Genomic DNA, 17,675 nt, shown 5'->3' with positions numbered 1-17,675 from the left:
GATATCGTTTTGCTCGAATCCACGACGCTTCTTTCACAAAGCAAAGGTATCAAGAAAGCAATAAACTTTCGAGCAATCGGAATCGAGTACTTGCCGAGTACATGTCAAACATGACGTGGTCAAGAGTCGTTGAACGCGACAGTAGCCTTTGGGATATTTTTCCCAGGATCCCGAACCGTAGAACACACGCAAGGATCACGAGTGCCAGTCAGGTAGTACTCGCGATGTACTTGGGGAATACGCGTGGTCCTAAATCAGGGTTGATATCCTCGAAACAATTCGACCCTCCAAGGATGGTGTCCGGCGGCAGGCACCGGCCTGGTCTGGGTAGCACGGAAGAAGATTTAATTAAGCCGGGACCGATTTATCTCTCTGACAGCTAACCCCGTCCTTTCTACCCGGTCTTCCTCCTCTTTCGAATCCTCAGCCCCTCAGCCGCCACGACACGTTCTAGGTGCCTGGACTTACCCAAAGGGGGAGGTGGAACCCTTTCGCTCAACGTACGACTCGACAACACGTGTGTAGGTGTTGCTTCCTATCCTATCCGCATGCCCTTTTATTGATACACTCTAACTGGTCCCGGATGACGATAAAACGATCGATAAACCGATATTTCGGACGGTCGTTCGGATGCTTTCGTTTCGTTCGGAGAGAGTGGGCGACTACAGAGTTTGTGAAATTTGAGGGGATGTTTGGTCTGTTGCCTTTTTAGACCTGCACTCTGCGGAGTGTAGCAGGTGTGGGAATAGAATTTGTCGCTACTATCGGGAGACAGGAATAACTTTATGTATACCAACCAGTTGGAACGGTCAAAAATACTTGGAATATTTGGTGATTCCTTGCAAATAATCCAATCCAATAATCCAATCCAAATTTATTTTCTTTGTCGAAATGAATGTTACAGGTCAGAAATGCTTGCAACTGTTTCTTTAAAACTACCCACATTCCGAATATATTTCCTCTGGTTCGAATGACCATGAAAAATATCAATAATCCATAGATTGTTCGCTTTTGCAAGAAATGTTTAACGACTTCGAGGCGAAGTGAAAAAAGATGATCGATGGCGATCGCTGATCTCTAGCACCTGCTAGCGGTCTCCTACATGTATGATCCTCGTCTTCCGAACTATCTCTCTCCGTTTCTCTCTTGAGGACCGGTAGCAGCACCCTCCAGCAATTATTAATTAACGCTCCCCTCTCAAGGCATTAACGCGGCTAAGAGCAACCCCCTTTGCATCTCCGCCGCCCCTGTCGACCTCCCCCAACCCCTTGTCACCGGCTCAAAGCGCCACGAAGTAACGATACACCTTGGCTATGAAACGACACTGTGGAGAAGGTCCAACCTGGACGACTTTGTTCCACAAAGAGACGGAACACGTTACCTATGCGACACTCTGGACGTTCTAAGACGTGCAAACTTATTACCTGTCAACGCGGAACCTCTAACCTTCAGCGTCGTCTAATGTGCGAAGGAACCATAAGAATGTTTCAAGAAACAACGTTAGCAGATCTTTGTCCTGAAATATTTTCGAATTTAAATATCACTGTTTATCTACTTAACCAGATTTCGAGATTTATTAATAATTATACTGCGGATCTTGATGGATTTATAGAAAATTTGAACGTGCAAGAAACTACAAAATGCGAACAATATGCAAGAGTATAAAAAAAATTGAAGGTAAAGTTCATGCTATAATATTTGCAGAATAAAATAAATTCTTATATACGTTCGATTTTTGTAGGCAAGTTCGCGAAGATTTTATTTTCTGCGGCATGTCCTTTAAGAAAAATATTCCGAAATTTTCCAAGGATTGCAGCTAGGTTGAAAACTGTTACAACACGGTAAAATTTGAATCAACATTCCCCGAAACATTCAAAGTTGGGTCTGATACAAAAAACCTAACTCCTACTCATTTTTCTTAAATTATTTTTCAACGGAAGCATAAAGTTTGTAATCACCGCTGCGAGATACTCCAAGCGTCGATTCCAAGCGAGCGATTCCTCCGAAGGTCGACGATCCTCGTCGCAAATTCCAGATCGTCGGTATGCTAACGAGTTTGACGACGTCTCGGTTAAACCATCACGCAAGAAAGCTCACAAGGCAAGCGAAACGTCAGAGAGTCCATGTAGAGGGGACTCGAAACGAGCGTCCGCGGCGAGCCAACGAGAAACACGTGAATCTAGCACAACACGCGACTCCTGCGACACACGGGATAGCATCCTGGTCGAGTGTGTAGGGTGGTTTGGGTCCTGGCGGTCCACGTAGCGGGATAAGGATTTATAGTTTAATATCTCGGCCGGCTGGGTCGTCGTCACATTTTCAACCCCCGAGAGAAACTATACACGCAAACTACCCTCACCCCAGGCCACCCCTTTTACGGATTCTCCTAGGCCCCGAGACACCCACACTCGTACGCGCACACCAGCTAGCATCCGCTTCTGTGTGACTCCTTTCTGGTCGAGGTACTGTCGAGGATTACCGAGTCAGGATTCCAAGCAAGATTTGTTTCAGTTTGATGGGGCCGTTTAGACGTGTAAATGCGCTCGTTAGATTGGAAACGTGTGTTCGGGATCGATGTTTGGTTATGGAAAGGCGAAGGCATTCGGAGGTTGTTCCGAAGATAGAGAACTCTTAAAGATAAAAAGAGAAACGGTCAGGAAAACGGTTTACTCGAGCTTCGGCGCTATTAGATGACACGGAAAATATACGGTTTATATAAAAGAATCTTCTCATAACGAATATTCACATAATGGAGGTCCTATCGTTCTTAAATTCTGATTCAAAGCTTATCTTAAAAACGATGAAGAGTCGTTGAGAATCTGTATGCATGACAGATGTGGAATATTCTTGAAGAATAGCTGTAGCCTTTCAGAATTCAACTCTCCAAATCTTGGTCCAACTTCCAATACTTAAGAGATCCTAAACCCTTGTTTGCATATTATCCCAACATAATCCTCAAAATCGTTTGTCGATATTTGAATACTTTTTGTTTATAATGGGTGTCCTTCGTAAACATCAATTAGCAGTTTAACTACTATCAATTTCAAACTCGAAGATGAATGTGATGGAAAGTCGCGTGCAAGCGAAAACGAGGAAAATATATTCGTGTACATCTGAATTAAAAGTTTGACCGTGTCGGTCGACCGCTCGTCGATGGAACTCTGTTCTCGCGATGCTTTGAAATTCAATGGATCAAAATTCCCACGCGGAATTAATCGAGCTTGTAAACGATTTGATCGAGCATGCGTTCCTTCTACATTTTCAGCGAAACACTGCGATCACGTTCGATTAATGCATGTACTTTAGTTGTTGACATTCTGTTGTACATATAAAATCAAAATCCTGTGCATTTTGTATGCTAATGAATTGTTTCAAATTATCGCTGAATTTCACCGGTACTGCATTCGATTTAAATAAATGTAAAGTAAATGATTCTGCAGTTGATTTTTATCCATTAATTTTAGATCGGTGTTCAAAAAATTACTGGTCTGACATCGACGGTCACATTTTACTTTACTAGATCCAAAAGTTGTAATTCATATCTAGTTCAAATTAGACGTCTGTAGACTTGATTAGAAAATTATTAGTTCGCGGATAAACGTTACTTTTACTTTCGATATTTATTATCGTGCTAAGGAAATCGAACGTTTCATCGAAACAAAGCAAACGAAAACACCAAGGTGATTTTGAAATATCTTCTGCTTTGATAGACCCATACTATATCACCGAAGACACCCCGTATATCGAAGCGAACCGTATCGAACGCAAAGTTATTTCAAAAGGGAAGGAATGATCCTTCCTTGTGGACATTTTCATTTAAATCTACCACGCGCATCGTGCACCCTTTCGATCTACCCTCTATTGGCCAAATCTCTCGCAGCACACGCACGTCATTACGGCTTGCTCGGACTATCGATACGTAGCCTATACTGGACGCTAGTGCGTGGATCGTGTTAAGCGAATAAAAAGCCTATTGCTACAGAATGGCGGAAGAAACGTTCGTGACGAAGTGGTTCGCTTCTGAATTCAGGATTCGGAAAGGATTTCAAGCTGCAGGTGCTCAAATAGAACCACTAGTCGAGGAACATTTGTCCGTGAAAAAACGAAGAACAAATTGCAGCGACGCGACCAGAAATTTTAGATGAGAAGGGCCAAATTTGTATTATTGTTTATTAAAAGCAAACAAGAAAGCAGGAATCAAGATGAAAGATATTTCCTTGTTTATATTTATGAACGCTCTTTAAAGTAGTTCTACGTTCAGTAAATATTTATACAAAATATTTAAGCTCCTTCGTGGGAAACGGAATAACCTCCTTCTTTGTCCCATGTTTGGTTGCGTTATCGATAGAGTAACTTGTAAAAATTAAATGAAAATGAAAATTTGTTAGTATTATTGATTTTTCCTTAATGGACTCTGTCCCTGAATTTCTAATTCTGTATAGTTCTATTCTGTGAATAGAGCTGAACAAAAACTTGGAGCGTTCACAAAACAATGAGAAATTTCGAAATTATAAAATGTTGAAAACAATGAAAAAAAGATCACATTGAAAATTGATAAGTTAGGATTCCATTTATTTCAGTCGAAAATTGTTGTTCATAAATGAAGAACATGGCGGTGCATGTGTTAAATATTATCACCCGGATTTCCATCGACACAGACTTTCCGCCCGCGCAGCGTAGGAGTTGAAACATTTAGGTGCCGGAAGCGAGGCTCTCGTCGACGGTATAATCTCACCGGACGTTCCTAAGACTCGCAAGAGTGCCGCAGGACGGTTCGGTAGGGTGGCCATCTGCGGATATTAAAGGAAATGGCGGTATGATTAGTCGAATACGTGCGCTGGTTTCGGTTTAAGGAATACAGGCTACGCGTTTGTCCTCGATATAATTTTCCCTATTCCACGAAATATTACGACCTTCCCCTTTGATGACTCGAACGTCACTTTCAGTATCTTGATCTACATTCTGTATCTTACTCCACGAACAGGAAACTAGAAGGATTGCGATATTTTGAATAAACGTTCAGCCAGCGAATATGAAAAGTTAGGCGACAGAGAAACCATGGAATCGCGACATCGCAATCCTGGACATTGTCGGAACCGCAAATGACCAACCGGCTGGGTAACTGCTCGGGCTCTCGTGTTCTCGGGGGGAGGGGATTGTTTGCTTGATTTAGGGGTTGAACGCCGCGCGTTTCTCCGTCCGAGAAACAAGCCTTTCTTCCACCCCGTCAGATGGAACGTTACGTCGTATAAAAACACTGTCTACGATGTCCAGTAAAAGCGTTCAGGCCGCTAATAAATTATTATTATGACCCTGGGTATAAGATTCGAGGGGCGAAATGACCTCGTGCAAACGAGACCCGATTCTAACCATATATCCTAAAAAAAATATTTCAAAGAAATATCACCGAAGAAGTTTATGATGGATATATGAGCCTTTCACTATAAAAACGATACAAATGCATTTCTTGAAAAAAATTATGTTTTTGCAAGCACTGAAAAAGATATTCCTTTCAAATAATTTCTCCCGGACCATACTCTTAATTTAAAAAGATTGTATCACGGTGTTATAAAACATTAGAAACTAAATAATATTTCTTATTTAACATTTCCTTAATATCTCTTGTGATTTCAGAAATATTAGCAAAAATATATGAATGTTTTCAATTTCTGACCGAAGCTTAGGATTCACATTTTGTTCATGGCTCTCTAGAAACACGGAGAGAAGCATATAGTCGTATAAACATTTCGGTTATTTACATACGGATAAGTTCACTCCCACTCCCCTCCGTTGGTTTGTCTTATAATATTAATAAGGGTAGTTTCCGCCCTGGCGTGCTGCGGAATCGTGGAAGGGGTCAGGCAAGAGCTATGCCCGCTATGTCCGGCAAGGGTGGTATGTTGTAGATAGTCCTCGGCGTAGGCCCTGAGGGATGAAGTCTGGACCTTGTTAGAACGAGAATGCTAATTTATTAGGGCGCGTTGGGGAACGGGAAATGCTCGTGCCTGCGATTTTCGAATGCTTGTTAGAAAGAAAATTATCGGATTCTCACTCCTGAAATGTTCAAATTTAACGGCAAGTGGTTAGAAGGACATACCATTCTATGATAATAGGAAATCAATGGTGACCGAAAGGAACACCGGAGAAGTGACGACGACCAGAAATAATAATACAGTCTCGATCGATGAAAAGTTCATAGACAGTTCAGGACAAGATAACTCAAATTTATAATTTCATTGTGCTCAAACCATTCGTTTATGTTTTGAACCCTTTTACACTGATGGAAAGAACAGTTCATAATCAAATTAAAAAGCGTATGTTAAAAAATACCTGGATCACAGCCGATATACTTTACACATCTATTTCATCCCTTCATTCTACATGGGTTACACTCGCGTAAGCAGCAAACTCAAACAAACAGAGTGAACGAACAACCCGCGTTGAAGCAGTGATTTCTAAAAATAGTAATATCGTCCAAAACGGTCAAACAATCTTACACCATTGGATCAAAAGAGGATGCTGGCGTCTGACAATAAAAAGTGTGGCATATCCAGGCAACCAAATAGACGTGCAAACGAATGCATAAAGAGAACAGGGCTTCCAAATCGGCCATCCAATTCCACTCGAACCTTTCCGAACGGTTTGAAACGACGCGACGCAGGTAACCGGGGCGAGATGCTCGATTAAAACTACCGTCTAGTGTTTAATTCCTTCCAGAAGGCAGGGTCTTCTAACGAGCAAAAACGAGCCGGCCGCGCCGTACCAGATACGCATAAAAACAGTATCAGCGAACAATCGTAAAAGAACCGGCTGAGACTAGCCATGAACGGCGAGAGGGTGGAAGAGGCGGGAACCGGTTGGAAAAAAAAAAGGTAAGAAGCCGCGATCAATGCTGATGGCCAGGATATCGGGAGTTATACTTTTAATAAAGAGGTATCCGGCTATCCGACACTAGTATTCACCACCATCAGCAGCCTCAGCATCGCCAACGCCGATCCGTGTGCCTTGGACCAGGGGGTCGGCGGAGGCGGGGGATGCGCGAGCGCCACACGTGTCTTGAGGGTGGTAATTACGCGGCATCTGCAGCCAGCCCACACCACCCTGCCGTCCGCCAGTTCTGCCTCCACCTCCGACTTACTCCACAACCTTAGGTGGGCTGGTGGGTGGATTTGGGAGGGGGTTAGGGATGAGGCAAAGGGGTGGCGAGGGATGGGTGGCCACAGTATTGATTTTGTCCAAGACAGCCGACGCCGCCGCCGCCGACGCCGCGGCCAACCAGACCCACCTCTGGTGGTACCCACTCGGCTACAACACCAATCCCCTCCCCCACATTCCACCCTGACTCCTCTCTCTCATACTCTCTCTCACTCTCTCTCTTTCTGACTCGCGCACTACTTCGCCTTCGAGCCACCCTCAATCCGCTGTCTCTGTCTTCCTAGGTGAGTGCACTCCTATGCGTATGTATCTGCTCTAACCTCCGTGTTCACACTGGCTGCTAGATAAGATGCTTGCCAAACTTTACTTCGTCAAGCTCTTTCATTGGCATCTCGTCACCTCGGAACAGTCGATGTCGATCGCGGTGTATCGTCATTGATCATCGAACGATGTTAATCTCGTTGAACGCGGTGCTCGTTTAACGGCTGGACTTCCTTTTTTAAATTGCAAACCCAAGATGTTACCGAGATACTTGGGTGGATGAAAGTTTGCAGTTGGACTACTTTGATTTTGTCACCATTCGATACGGCGAAAATATACAGCGAGGAGCATGACTTTGACGCGTCAGGAACATCGGGATTAGATTTTTTTTTAACTGAAAATATTATGTAGAAAGTATAAACCGATGTTCTTTATTTCGTTCCATCTAGTCGTAATCATGAGTGTGCTATCACTTTCGCGTCATATCCTCTTATGATTAAGGATTTATTTAGCGTTGCAGGAAAGCGGGACTGACGAATCCTTTCAGAATTTCATTACCCTGTTTCAACCGATGATGCTTGAGAGATTTCATTTACCTAGGCCTAAGACATAATCATCGTACACCAAGTGCAGCATATTTTCTTAAAAATAGGAGATGTGGTCGTGTGATTAAAATTCTTCTGGCGAAATAGGAAGGATGAAGAGGAGAAGGGTGAATGGAAACTGACGAGTGTCTTCAGAATTCACAATCCCTCCGCCCTTGGTCCAAGTAACGATAGTTTAGAAACTTGACGATGCTTGGGCGACAGGGCAGCGTGAGAGCCACGGCATCTGGACGGTAGTTAAAATGCATGTAGTCCGCCGAGAGTCTCGTATTCAAATACAGGATCAGTCCTTCTTCGACCTCTCCGTAACTGATCCCGATCCCGATCTCGATCCCGTGTGCCTCAGGAGAAGAAGAACTTTTCGTCTTGTTGGGAGGGTTCCAGGATCCGTCGCCTCGACTTGGATTTTCCCACACGGGTCTAGCGTAACCCGTCTCCGCTCGTTGTTTGGCCTCTGGATACCGACAAATGCGACAGCTAGACCCTCTGAAATGTGAAAATTGAAGTTACTCGAAACCTGGACGCGCTTAACAAATTGTTTTACGTGTACAGAGAATCTCGAAGGTGCAGCCTTTGTTTCATAACTAGGATAATTTAATAAAAACGAGAACTGATTTTTAATTATATTCAGTAATGCTAGGCTAATAAAAAAAAAAAAGAGAGAATTTAATCCATAAAGGAACTCAAAGGTGTGTAACTTCTTTGATTTGAAAATTCCAAAAATGTATTCTCAATGTCATGTAGTCTTGAACGGAATGAATTGAAAAAATCACCAGATAAATTTCAAAACACCTAAAATATTCTCAAAGTTAAACAAAAATTAAATAAATTCTTCTTTGTAAATTACATTCACGAAAAACACTTAACATGCGACTTCCAATGTGATTTTCTCCCTTAATAAATCGAAGAATATTCAAGTTTTCTTCGTCGAATATTTGAATCACTGAAGTGTTCAAACGTTCGAGTACAGGAAAATTCGACAAGTATTCTCAGCCCTACTGGACACGCGGCGAGCGAGGCTTGGAAAAGGGGAAATGAAGAAAAGCACCGATGGCTGTTTCGCCGGGGCGTTTTTATCGGCAATTCCGACTTTATCCCATCCGGTGTGCCCATTCTCTTCTTACCATTCGATATTGTATTCATAGCGAAGCGCTAAGAGACAGAGATATCGGAGTGATTCACGAGCGCGGAACCGACGGAATTCATATTAGGAGAAAAATGTCACCGGTCCCTCCTTTCTGTTGCTCACCACCCTCCCGGAACTAACTGTCCCGATGTCCAGTGCTAGCCACCGTTTCCCTTGTCCCTCGCTACATAGATTTCCGCGATATCGGGCCATATCGATTGTCCACCGTTCTTGTGGAATAAAATAATAAACAGAAGCTCGTGGCGGCGGTGAATACTCGCGTTTGACGTTTTGATAAATTCCTTCGACAGTGTAGCTTGCATCGCGTATTGGTACACAGTTAACAATTTTGCGTCCTTGCGTGTAAAAATCCATTGATGAACGTTTTCTGTTGATTATTTTACACGATTGAACCGTAAGCTTAATCAAAGTTGAATATGTTATCAAATCTCGGTAAACTATTTGTGTTAAAACAGTGAAAAGTTATAAATATAGCGCATTTTTAGTAAAGAATGTGTATATTTTTTTGTATTTTAATAACATACCATATACCATTCGTAATTTGAAAAATTTCTCAATTAATTTCTTGCATGTATACAAAAGTTACAAGTATCGTAAAGAATATAGAAATTTACTTCCTCCGGAACCCATTCTCGTACGTGCGATACAATGGTTAGGGAAATAAACACGTCTCACATATGTATAATTTCTCGCTCGATACGGAATGTTTGAAAAAAGGAAAATTAATCTCTGTAATCGGACGATAAACAAGAATTGTTTCCGGAAAAGATTTTTTATCGTGAAAGGTCTGATTTACCCCATAACAAGAATACCTAAGCACGCGACAATCGAGAGCCGAGACAGTGACAGAGGTTGACGATCCGCTTGGCGAACAAAGGCACGAACTGAATTAAACAGAAACGCCGTTGGTATAACTCGAACGAGGTACCCGGCCACGATTTCGCGAAGTAAACGAAACATAAATGTCCTCCGGGCTTTCAGTCGCATCGAGTTGTTGTCACGCGGGAGGAGTTCATGAGGAATAAAGAGGATCACGCGATCCAGATAAAAGAGCGAGGCTCGCGGAGACCGGATCCATGGAACCCTCGCATGTATCCAGCTTAGCCGAGACCGCAGTTTAAGGAGCTTTAGCTTTCGTTTAATCCAGAGTGAGTAAAAACGAGATGAAGCGATCCAGCCCTGCAGTCACCCCTGACCCTTGATTCGCGGGAAAATCCCTCTCATTCCGTGACGCCAGCGCTGGGGGATCAGGCCGGAAGTTGACAGCGCTCTCCATCGCGCGCGTTTCCTTAATCATTTTTCTTCTCGGTTGTTCGCTTGGTAAACCTGAGGGTGCCACGAAGTCGTTCACGGATTTGGAGCTGAGAAGTTGGGAAGCTGCTTGCTTGTCGCTGGACGAGGATTGGACATCAGGTGCGGTCATTGGAATTTCGAAAACTCTCTTGCTCTTTGCAACATCGAGTTTTGTATCATTTGGTCATTGATAAGCTTCATTAGGGAGAAGAGATTCTAGTGTAATGGAGTAAAGGCCTAAGTACTCTCGAGCACGACAGTGCTACATTACAGTGTAAAACATTGATATCACAGCAAAGTCATATTCCCCATCATTGTTTAAATGATAAATCTAGTTAATAATTAATGTAACTATTGTTAGAAATTAATATTTAGTTGGTCCAATCAATAGATATTAAATACAGACAAGTTGGGAAGCTGCTTGCTTGTCGCTGGACGAGGATTGGACATCAGGTGCGGTCATTGGAGTTTCGAAAACTCTCTTGCTCTTTGCAACATCGAGTTTTGTATCATTTGTCATCACACTTGTTCAACTCGGCACGGCTGAATTTTCGGCGCGGGTCTGTCTATCTGTACTGCACGAGATCATCTCGAAGTACGTGTAACTGTGAGCCACTGTAATAGTGCGTCTTGCCTGAGAGGTTATATGATGTATGAGGTCATTGATAAGCTTCATTAGGGAGAAGAGATTCCAGTGTAATGGAGCAAAGGCCTAAGTACTCTCGAGCACGACAGTGCCACATTACAGTGTAAAACATTGATATCACAGCAAAGTCATATTCCCCATCATTGTTTAAATGATAAATCTTGTTAATAATTAATGTAACTATTGTTAGAAATTGTTGGTCCAATCAATAGATATTAAATACAGAAAAATTTCTCACAATTACGTTTTCTCAACTTTTCATGCTCAGCAATATTACTTTCTCGAAAAACATTGGTATAATAATCTGAAAATTTAAAATGCATTAAATATGTACATCTCCGAATCAATTGAATATTCACTATGCATATAGTAACATTCAGTCTTCGATTAAATATTAATAAGAATCACGGTTCAGAATAAGTGTTCATCGAACACAGTAATCGCGAGAAATGTTTCTATATCGTTATATCTGTTAGTCGGAGTAACTAAAAATTAATTTCCGACAATAGTTATTACGTTAGTTATTAACGATATTTGTTTAGTAAAACTCGAAAGAAACAGTTCTAAAGAATATATTGTATCATCATCTAATCTTGAACATGTCCAAGGAAGTAACCCGATGTCCTCCACCGCAACGCTTGAAAGATCAACAAACAAGTTCGCGGTCCTCGAGCCGTAGCTGATTGATCGCGAACGAAAATGCGCGGAGGGTGTAAGCGCTCCTCGAATATTCCGTGACATGACGGCTCGCGTCGTGTTTTCTCCTCAATTACGTCAATCCACTCACGAGCCCCCCGCGTAACGGAGCGACTACTCGAACCCGAAGCCCTCTGGTTCGGTCCTTAATCGGTCAAGTGATCGTAGACTCCGCCCGACAACCGACTACTGCCTGTCCGCTAACCGACAGAGAGACCAGAGACGCAGCGAGAGAAAGACAGCGGAACGACGGCAAGGGGTGAGGCCTGGAGGAGAGGCAGAAAGAGAGAGAGAGGTCAGGAGAAATGGCTAATTCCGGATATTTATGTAGGGGGTAAAGTAGGGGTTGTTACGGGCCTCGAGATCGCCGCTATAACCCTGGAGAGCCAGAAGCGACCAACTGACCAGAAAATTAACCCTCCAGTCGATCGGACGGAGCCGGACCGCCGGAACAGGCCGATACCTTGACTCGCGTCAAGCCTCCGTCGGACGGCTCTTTTTTTTCCCCACTTTCCATGAATTTTCTCCCTTTGAATTATCGACCACCGCCCCCTCACCCCTTCCACTCGGCCCGCGGGGGTTTCTTCAATCCGGCTATCATGAAATCGTTTGTCCGGCGAAGCAAAGCGCTCAGCTGTCCCTTCGGCGAACGAGGACCTCGGTTTAAAGTAATCTCGGGTTGAACGCCACGGTCCCAAGTTTAAGGGCTCAAGTCCTTCGGATCAGTGACTCTGTTTAGAACTTTCAAAGCCTAGTTGTAACGAGAGCAGAAGAGATGCGATGTTTCAACCGATATTCGGTGGAATAACGTAATAGAGCGACGTTATACAAGTTTCTTCCATCGTTAGAAAAGTTTCTAGAGAAGACCGTCAGAAGACTCGCCGTTGAGGTTTGGTAACTTGGTAAAAAGTCAAAGTCGATTTTCTTGAAAACAAAACCTCAACAATTGTTATTCTATATTTTCGATTTATTTTTTCGCGAATCACCCCCTTTTCGCTTGTACCACCAGTTACCGAACACCCTGTGGAACCCAAGAGTAATCTTGTTTGTAATTGATCGAGACTAGAACTTTACTCGCTTCGATGAAATGTAAAAATGGAGAGGCCTTGTCTTTTCATTCTCTTTCTTGATCGGCTTATGGTGGGTTCGTTGGAACAAGAACCCTCGCCAGTGGTACTGGTACAAATAATCATGTTATTTGGCGCCCGTTCGTCGTTTTACGAATCTATCAACTTCGGGTGGAGTCAGGTTCGGCCATTACGCACGAGTACTGACCCTTGGAATACGTAAAAGGAATAATATTATTCGATGACTCGTAAAATTTAAACGGGACGATAAGTCAGATTTCACATTTGTTTTTCATTCCGGAGAGATATAAGATGGTAATTTCTCTCGGGTCTTCGACGACTCGAATGCAGACCGAGAGTTAAGAAAACATGAGAATTCCATTTGCCGCAATGGGAACCGTGTGTTGGGAATAAAGAAACCTCGCTTGGCGTTAATCGCGACCAGAGAGCGCGAATCAGGCTGATCGCACAGATAACCCGACGTGCACCAACACGACCGTGCCAGCCGGCGTCCCCTAATAAAAGTCAACAAAAGACTAACGATTCATTCGACTAATGGAAAAGTCCGAAAACAGAGGCGCATCCGACCTCCCCCGCCCACGTTGTCGCCCCCTCGCCCTTGTCGCGTATCTACCGCTCATAATTAAGCAGACTTTTAGCAGATTAGATCCGTGATTTCGCGCACGGCTCGCTGGCCGCTTCGTAAGTCGTCGCTGCGACCATTGGGGATTCTTTTTCAGTCCACGAAAAATACTGCGCGACATTGTTCCGTTCTCTTCTCACGGTAGACATCTTGTCTTACGTTGTTCCTTTCTTGCGAGACGGAAAGTGTTTCGCGAAATCGGATGAGGAATCGGATGTACTTGTTTCGTTCAGATTGGAACGTTTTTGCTGCCAAGTATATTAGACTAGCAGGATAAGTGAAATGGGGTTTCCTTTTGTAACGGTAACAAATTAGCGTCAGCAGTCACTATGGAACTAAGAATATTGTATGTATTAACTTCTTTCGTTAGATTTCATTTAACACGGATGTTATTATAGAACTGTTCAGTAGCTCTATACAAGTTGGAGCACTTATAAAGGGAACAGTTAAATGGCTTCATTATTTATGGTTTTATGAACAAAATCTATAGAGGAGCATATTTTATGGTGGAACCACTTTTTACTCAAAATCATTACTTGAAGAGATTTCGAGGGTAACACTCCCTTAAGAGAATCGTAGGTTTCACACAGTTCTAACCCATGTCACTCGAAAAGCTAACTTCTGAAACAAGGATAATGAATTCAGTGTCTAATCAACGAACATTCTCCCATTGCTCTTCTTCCCACTGTGAAACGTGGCCGCGAATCAGAAGCTCGATAAAAGTCTGCGACCGTCTAAAACGGACTTAGCACCCCGTTCGTAGAATGGTCTCCGCCAAGAAACTTCACCCCGGCTTCGAGAATTAATTATCGTTCTTTCCGCGGGACCCTTCAAGTGAAGGGCATGCAAGGACAAGGGTTGCTCCTTTCCCGGACGAATCGCGAAATCTGGATTAGGTGAGCTTAATCCGTTCGACTTGCCGAAGGAAGACGGTGAACGGAAGGGAAAAAAAATTCCTTGCACCCTCTTAATCTGTCCTCGAGTCCTCCAGCCGGCTGAGTAACGTAAGCCCCTTGTCGGCATATTGCGACGATTCGCGGCTATAAAAACTCACGAGAAAGGGGTGGCGCGAGGGAGTTGCAGAAACGAAAGGGGTTGTCGGGTCGCCCGAGTGACAAATGGTTCGGAATAATACCAGCCAGCCGAACGGGCCGGCACCGAACGTTCAACATCCGGCACTGGTTCCCCTCAAGCTCACCTCGGAGGAACCGTGGCTGGCCCTAGAGGGGCTTTATTCTGACAATGTCGTTAAACGATCTTCTTTGTTTTCGTTCCTTTTAAACGACCATGGAGGTGCCGCGAGATCGATCTACGAATCGTCTCGATGAGTTCTGATCACCTTCGGCCTCGGATTCCCAAGAAATCGGAAGAGGATCTTGAGGAGTATTGGATGTTTCCGACATTAGAGTCGAAGGGAATGAAAATAGGGACTGTACACCGTTCTTTTTATTTTTATTTTTCAGGTTGCTAGGAATACATTTTTGGTGTAGATTCCAGGAACTACCCCCTACTTTTCCAGAATGACTGAATTTCTCGTTTTGGAGTACTTTTATGTTAAGTTTCATGGTTTTGTTTATTGTGAATTACCTAAATACACATCCTCAAAAAAAAAAAAAAATGGCCGAGGCTACTCCCCTTTTCCTATTATGTAGTTTTGAGAAAATGAGTCTGGAGGATTGGATCAATGTAATAGCCCTCGTGAATTCTGTGGGATTTAGGCAAGTGATTTGGGAAGAGGGAATATGGGAACTAGTTCTGAGGAATTCTATTGGCTTTTGGCCATTGATCCAAAGGGAAAGCGTGTTTGGACGACGACTGATGAACTCTCTTGATTCATTGGAACTAATCTGTGAGGAATGGATGTACAAATGAACTGATTCTGAGGAATGCTGGTGATTTCTTGGAACTGATTTAAGCTATGTAGGTGTATGAACTGTATCTAGAGAGTTTTATTCAATCTTTCCAAAAAGGCAATCTTGCTAGGAATGTAAATGTGTTGGTACTTACTATGAGCGGTGTATTGTATTTTCAGAGAAAGAACTTACAAAGAAACACGGGTGACTGTTGCACTCCGATTTTTACGAAGCTTCGTGCACTTGTTTGTGGGACCTTTATATGACTTGCGCCATTTTCACGTGCGATTTTTGCGTTTCAAGAAAGAAACTACCCCCTTTTGTCTGAACCACCCGGTTTACTTATGCGGTTGTAACACGAAAGTGATTAGAGATAATCCCCCGAATTGTTTTTAGTAAATTTACACGTCGTCCGATAGAAACTCGACTGCAAGAAGACCCCGGCACATTTTTAACACCCTCCCACACGGATTGGAAGCGACCACGCGCGATCCAAGAGAAACGCGTTCTTCCGCTCGAAGATGGCCTGTATTTGGGCGTCCCTTCTCGAAAGCTTTGCGCGAGCCATTAAGCAGAATCGTTTGGCTAACCGAGACAAAAATCCGGCGACGATATTTTTTTATTCCACGTCCACCCCCATCGCCCCACCGCCATCTCCTCGCAGCGATTCAGCCCCGAGCAGATCGGAGGGTGGTCGAATTCCGTGCGTGCCAGCACGGACAAAAGACAAACGCCGTAGCCGTCTTTCGTTTGTTTCAAGCGTCATTTGTTTGGCGGACTGGATGGGCTTCTGGTACGGTTGTCTTTGGTCGCCCGCGCCCGCGCCCGTTCGAACGGGGTGGCCATGGGGTGGCGCGTGTTCTCTGGGGGAAAGGATGCGGGAGATATGGGGTTGCATGGTTAGAAAGGCCACATTTGAATGCCACCGGAAAGGGGCTGAGCGCTCTTTCATCTCCGCTTTGTCGTGCCACCTACGGACCGGTCTGTGCTACCGAAAACACTTCAGGCACGACGGGACCTTAAACTTTTCCAGAGACGCATCCTCCCGCGGAAACTGTTTCCCATTCAGAAATTTTCGTTAATAACTTCCGTCGCGTCTCTGAAAACTGAAAGAAGAGAACAATGTAGAAAAGTAGCCATTTTTGGCACTCGTTGGAGGAAAAAATATGTTCGCGTAGGGCATACATTTAGGTTGGAGAAGGAAAAGCTAGTTGTTACACGGACAATTTTTTTACATTATAGACAATACTTATTCTGAACCATGATACTCATTAATATCTAATCAAAGATTGAATGTTACTGTTAGAAGGTAATATTTCCGGACATGAAAAGTTGAGAATCAAATTTAAATAAGTAATCGCGAGGTATTTTTCTATATTTTAATATCTATTGATTGGAACAATTAAAACTTAATATCTCCGACATAAGTAAACATTTGTGATGCATACAATATCGTTCAGTGATATGCATGTTTCGAAATTTTTCGAGATCAAGATCGAGATCGTAGAAATCTCGTCTCGTCTCGTCTCGTGCGCATCGCTACATATCAAACTTATGTTCAGATTGGTTGTATAATTAAAGAGGTCATTAAGGAATACTGGCGCAATGGAGTTGTGAATGGAAGTCAAGCGAACGATACGCGTCTATTAATAATTAATTATACCTTGTTTTTTGGAATAATATTTACGTTTTCTGGTGAAATGGACATTCTATTATTGATTTATAACGTCCATAAACACACTTGGAATAACACACTGTGCGTCCCATCGCTCAGTTCGCTCGAGTTACGTTCGAGGAGCATCGCCGACTGTTCGAAAAGAAGATGAGGAGACGGAAGCAAAAGAGCGATTCGAGCCGAGGGGGTTTCTTTCATCAGAAAATAATTAAGGTTTTCTATGGAGATGATGGATTCGGCGGACCTGCCGTTCGCTCAGTCAACGTCAGAGGTTGACAATAGGTTCAATGGATGGAGCGCTCCTTTATTTAAAGTAGCTTTGTGTCCTCTCCGACCTCTTCTTCCCCTTCGTCCAGTCAAATCTCGATCGTCCATTCTACCACCTCCCACCCCCTTCCGAAGAATCGAGTTTCTTTAACGGCGGTCTCGAGAAGTTAATGAAAAATCGGCGATGCGCCGAGAAAAGGATGACTGAAAAATATTTTTTCAATGTCTGTCCCGATTCGATCACATTCGACGTTCACCCGGCATCTATAAGACATTCCAGGCTTCTTCTTTGAATGTTACGGGTATCGCACTTTCAGCTAACGGAATCGTCACTCTCTGGCAAATGAAGCTCTGATCTTTGCAGTAT

This window comes from Hylaeus volcanicus, chromosome 3 (genome assembly GCF_026283585.1).
Source record: "Hylaeus volcanicus isolate JK05 chromosome 3, UHH_iyHylVolc1.0_haploid, whole genome shotgun sequence".
In the NCBI taxonomy this organism is placed as follows: domain Eukaryota; kingdom Metazoa; phylum Arthropoda; class Insecta; order Hymenoptera; family Colletidae; genus Hylaeus; species Hylaeus volcanicus.
Note: the sequence above shows the minus strand (reverse complement) of the source record.